Source organism: Humulus lupulus, chromosome 6 (assembly GCF_963169125.1).
Source record: "Humulus lupulus chromosome 6, drHumLupu1.1, whole genome shotgun sequence".
Lineage (NCBI taxonomy): Eukaryota > Viridiplantae > Streptophyta > Magnoliopsida > Rosales > Cannabaceae > Humulus > Humulus lupulus.
In genome coordinates this window covers 137829396-137835527 of record NC_084798.1, presented here as the reverse complement: position 1 = coordinate 137835527, position 6132 = coordinate 137829396, and the positions used below count along the sequence as shown (strand labels likewise).

The 6132-nt window shown below is 36.2% G+C and overlaps 1 non-coding gene across 1 annotated transcript; it reads left to right on the top strand.

Moving 5' to 3' along the window:
- Positions 1-2057: 2057 nt before the first annotated feature.
- On the top strand, positions 2058-2163 carry LOC133787696 (small nucleolar RNA R71). The gene has a single exon (XR_009872701.1). It is a non-coding gene; the product is annotated as a small nucleolar RNA R71 (small nucleolar RNA).
- The last annotated feature ends 3969 nt before the right edge of the window (positions 2164-6132 follow it).

Below are 6132 nucleotides of genomic sequence, written 5' to 3'. Positions count from 1 at the left end.
TTGAGAATTTCCTTCCTTACCACCTCTTTCATTGAAGGATTAAGCATCCTCTAAGCATCAATACTAGGCTTACTATCCTCCTCCATTAATATACGGTGCATCAATGTTGAAGGGCTTATACCCTTGATGTCTGCCAGAGTCCACCCAATTGCTAGCTTGTGGGCCCTCAACACCCTAAGTAGCTTTTCTTCCTCATTTAGAGAAACGAAGCTGAAATAATAACTGGGAGGGTACCCAAATAAGCTTCTCTATAGACGGGAGAGATCTCTCAGGCACTTGCCCCAATTCCTCATAATTCTTTTTATATATTTTCCCCGATGAGTTCAACCACTTAACATATTCACTGGCTTCAATATCAGCAGACTCTTCAGGATATGCCACCACACTCAACTCAATTGGATCCTCAATAGACTTAACCCTTTTACCTTGTTCCTCCAATACACTAACACTAAAACAATAGCCACTGGCTGAAGAATATTTCAAGGCTTTGAAAACATTATTAACTACCTCATCACCTTGTACTCTGAGCCTTAACTCACCCTTATAGACATCTATCAATGCTTGCCCCGTGGCTAAAAATGGTCGTCCCAATATAATAGGCACGTCCTCAACTTCCTCCATCTTTAATATAATGAAATCCGCTGGAAAAATGAACTTATCTACCTTTACTAGAACGTCCTTTATAATACCTCGAAGGTGTGTCATTGAGCAGTTATCCAGTTGAAGAGTAACCATAGTGGGTCTAGCTTCTCTAAACCAAGTCTTTTAAATATGGACATCGACATTAAATTAATGCTTGCACCCAGATCACATAAAGCCCTCTCACAATGAATGTTCCCAATGGTGCAAGGTCTAGTGAAACTGCCCAGATCTCTTAACATTTGAGGAAGTTTCTTTTTAATAATTGCACTACAGTCTTCAGTTAATGCCATAGTTTCATAATCCTCCATTTTTCTCTTATTAGACAATATCTCTTTCGTAAAATTCACATAACTAGGCATTTTTTCTTGAGCCTCAACAAAAGGAATGTTAATGTGAAGTTTCTTAAATACCTCAAGAAATTTGGAGAATTTTTTGTCAAAATTGGCCTTTCGGAACCGTTGAGGATAAGGAATCCTTGGTGTAGGCTTAGTGTATTTTGGCTTCTCTATCTTTGGAAGATCTTCAGTAACCTTCTCTTATGCTTGACTAGTGACATGTTGATCCTCTATCTTCTTTCCCTTGTCATCCACTGTAGGTCCATCATACTTAGTTCGAGTCATCAAAGTGACAACTTGGCATTTCTCTTTAGGATTTACCTCTATGGAACTAGCCAAATTCCCTTGCTGCCTACTAGAAAGTAGTTAAGCTAACTAACCCATTTGTGTCTCCAAATTCCTAATTGAAGACCTTATCTCGGTCATGAATTGATTTAATTGGTTTGCCTGAGTTGTTGGTGAGTTCATTGGAGGATGTGGTGGTTGATGAGATGGGTGTGGGTTTGGGTCAGAATAAGGCCTAGAATGTAGTCCATATGTGGGTTGATGAGGTGGTTGTTGAAGTGGATACTGTGGTTGTAAACCTTGGTTATTTTTCCAAGAAAGGTTAGGATGATTTTTCCACGCAGGAGTATATGAATTTGAGTAAGTGTTGAGTGAAGGTCTTGAAAAGTTACCAATAACCTGTGCATGTTCCAAAGATATACTATTTACGTCTGTTGAGCAACTAGTTGTGCTCGGCATTGTTCATAAGAATCCAGTCCCCCACAAATCTCACAACTCATGACATTATGTAATTGCATTCCCTGTGCAGCGAGGTTATTCTACTACAATTTCTTGGTTAGAGATGCTACTTGAATGGTCAATAACGCAATAGGATCGACCTCTAAGTCTCCTGCCACCTTCTTATTCTCACGCTCAATAGGTCAATTATAGTTATTCATGGCCATCTCTTCTAGTAATTCATAAGCTTCATTAGTGCTTTTTCTCAAAAACTCTCCTCCCGATGCTGCATCAATTATTGTTCTTGTATTTCCCCCTAAACCATTGTAAAATGTATGCACCAGTAGTCACTTCTCTATTCCATGATGTGGGCACTTCCTTTGCAACTCTTTAAAATGTTCCCACACATCATATAAAGACTCCTCATCCAGCTGATGGAAGTTATTAATCTCTCCTCGATATCGGGCTGACTTCGCAAGAGGAAAATATTTACCAAGGAACTTCTGAGCCAAATCTTCCCAAGTAACTATAGAGTTGGATTGTAATGAATTCAACCAACTCTTAGCTCTGTCTCTTAATGAAAATGAGAATAATCTTAATCAGACAGCATCGTTACTCACCCTGTTCATTTTGAATGTTGCACACAACTCTAAAAAATTGGTGATATGGAGATTTGGATCTTCATTTGGTAATTCCCCAAATTGTACACAATTCTCTACTAATCGAGGGTTTTATCTCAAAATTATTCGCCTCAACAGTAGGAGGATGAATAATTGAATGTATCCGCGTAACAGTAGGGAGTACATAGTTTCTCAATGTCTAGTCGGCTTCAACTACATTAACCAGATTTGCATTGTTGTTCACACCGTTATTAGCATTCTCAGCCATGGTAAAATCCAACATTTTCTTTATCTTTCAGTTTTCTATGCACGTTCTCTCAATTTCAAGATCTATCGGTACTAGTTCCTTTTGTCAACTTCCCCGCATATACCAATAATTCCTGAAACACAATACAGCCTCAATCTGAATGAGTGTAAAATAAAGAAACCAAATAAGAACAAAAAACAATTAATTTTGATATTGGAAATTGAGTCCCCAGCAACAACGCTAAAATCTTGGTCGTGAAAATATGATACACAAGTATATGTAATCGATTCAAGTAATATAGATAGTAAATAAAGTATCGTTCCCACAAGGACTATAAACCAATTTCCGATAAATGCTTTTAAATTTCTATTTGACTGTCGAAAATAGAGTATTTTTTAAACTAAGACTTAAAATTAAAATAATCTTTGCAACAATAAAGATTGATTCAATAATTAAAATCCTAGGGTGCTGACTTCATCAAATTTTCATTCTATTAATTTTATTAATCAGTTCTAAATTTCTCTCTTCTTATTCTAATAGCAGGTTAACATAAACCGATTCCTATTCTGTTTCAAGATATAAGATCTCAACCTATATGCAAGTTTTCTACATCTATGTGATAAACTTAAACATATAGCAGACATTAAGCATAGAAACCTAATTACTACACAAGCCATACAGGTACTTTCGTCCAATATGTAACCTATGTCTATATAATGATAGCATATTCAATTCTCATCTTTCGAATTTTGAATCAAAATCATATATTAAGCAAATATTTATCAAGTATTTACTAGCATTAAGTAAACATTATATAGATTAGAATAAAGAAGAAGAATCAATAGAACATCATAAGTAGATTAAATAGAAATCCAAGTGACAACATTAAGCCCTAGATAGAGATGTTTAGTTCATATCAGACATGACTAAAACAACAAAATAATTATTCATAAACAAAAAATTCAAAGACTTGAAGAAGAAATAAAAAGTATGAAAGGGTAGAAAAACTATTCTCAGAATAAAAATTAATCTCTAAACTCGTAATTATAATCTAAACTAACCATAATTAAACATAAAGTCTGAATATATACTTAGAAAAAAAACAAGAATTCCTTTTTTTCATAGGCGGGCTGCGACTTAGAATTTCTTAGGTCACGACCCATATCATTTTTAAAGCGATTCACATTCTGATTCTGGTCTTCAGGCGCCGCGATTCCCTAAACCCTAGTCATGACCCGTTTCTTAATGCCCTCTTGGGTTCGCCTTTGACTTCCACTAGCACCGCGACTTATAAGAGCAAGTCGCAACTCTAATTCCATTCAGCAACCTTAAGCTTCTTACTTGACTAGTGTCGCGGCCCTTAAGACCATGTCGCGACTTTAATTCCGTTATTTTCAAATTTAAGCCTTTCAACATTTTTCCTTCATCAAAAACTTATATTAACTTGTCCTTAGCACCATTTTCATTCAAGCTACCACTGAAAAGCTCCTTTTTTCACCATTTCCTCTTCTTTTTACATTTTTCTCATGATTCAACACACCAACCTACAACAAAGATAAGAACAAGCATAATCTTGCACAAAACAAACATAAATACTCAAGATTACCACAAAAATACATCCTAAAACAACACTAATATGGAGTTTTCACTACCATGAATGAACGTTCTTCAAAGCTCGGAGTTCTTCAACCTGTCAAAACAACAAACCACAAAGATACCAAAAATACAAACCCTAGCAGAGCTAAGTTTCTCTCAAAAACATCAATAATAGTTCTCACCACCACATCAATTTAAAATCACCCATATATCTTCATAGTCCTCACTAATAGAAAATCGTTAGGAATTTTTTTCACAGCACGAAACTCCAAAAAAAAATAAAGTCAATTAATCATAACATAAATTTTAATACATGCCACGTAAGAAACAAGAAGATGTTAGGACTACACCGAACTTCCAGATGCAACTGGAAAAACAACAGATGAATCATAATATAGCCAAAATACAAACAATAGAAATTATGACACTTATAATCTCCCCTTTTTGCAATTTATGATCAGTGCAAACTCAAACTACAAATATTAAGAAAACATCATAAAGAACATTAAACAAAGAAAACACTGATATCTTTACCTCAATGATCATAAAACAAGAACTATTGAGCTAAACGATGAAGCCTACCACACATGGTCTTATGCAAAGGAGAAGATGAAGGAGTAGAATTTGAGTCTTGAGACCATCATCATTAGTAAATGACTACCCCTGGACTCTATCTGGAATCTTATCAAACGCTCGTGGAGACAACTCCCCCTGTCTCAGTGCTAGAGATTGACCTGACTGAGCTAATGACAACTCCCCTTCAACAGTAGAAGGGGGAACAAAAGCAGGAGAAGACTCTGGCGGAATAGGAGTAGATTGAGGCTAAAGGAGCTCTCGAAGACCAATCAACTGAGACAGAACCCTGCACTCAAATGCTTTGGAACGCAACTAAGATTGCTGAATCTGTTGGCTTGATATAAAGGAAGCCCGTTGGTGATTGTTAGAAAATTCCCTACCAGACCTTTAAGACTATCCAATTGAGATTGTTGAGAGTAAAGCTTCTCAAACAATTTGTACTTCCACGAGGTAGGAGCTAAACCCTTCAATAGAGGATACTTAAGAGGCTTGGGAGGAGGTACAGGTTTGGAGGACTGAGGTTGAAAAGTCTTATCCAAAACCGGTATAGGATTGAAAACATCTTGAGAAGTAAACATAGGTTGTGTAGATATGGAAATCTTGTGGACCAAGCAAGGACATGAAGTATTATCCTTGTCATACCTAAGGACAGACAAATCTATGGAAATCCCAGTGCCCACAACAAACAAAAACTGACTAATATCATAAGTAATAGTTGAAGTATGAGAATTCAGAGTCCAATTAGTGAGAGCAACTTTATGCAGAACACGATAAAAACTTGTCAAGAAAAGAGTAGGGAAATCATTAGTTACCTCATTCCATTGAAAGTTAGCTTGAACAGTTAACTCACGACCTACCAGGTTTAAATCAAAGGCATACTCAGCATTGAAAATAATATCATGAACCAAAGGCATACCCAAAAGACCCTAAATAGTGGAGGGAGCAAACAAAATACGTTTACCGTTACTAAATGCAGTAAACTGGTTGGGATGTTGAGCTTTTAGCAAAGATTTTTCTAAATTAGAATAAAATTCCCTAACTAGATTTTGAGATGGTATGACAAGACCAGTGACTGTGTGAACCCACTTCTGAGACTCGAGAATCTCACGGAGTCTAGGAAAATCCTCTAACACCACAGAATGTTCACCATGCAAATGACGAAAAGACTAATATTCTTTGTAACGTTTTTCATCTTATCTATTGACAAAGAAAAACACTAAGCTCATATCAGACTCAGGAATCCCACAAACTGCAGAGGATGGTTTAGATTTTTTTAATTTTTTCTGGTAACCACTATAAGACTTGGGTTATGGGATCTTGGAAAATCTCTGACACTTATCACATTTTCGCACAAACTCCATTGAGTCTTCATTCATAGTTGGCCAGAAGTAAC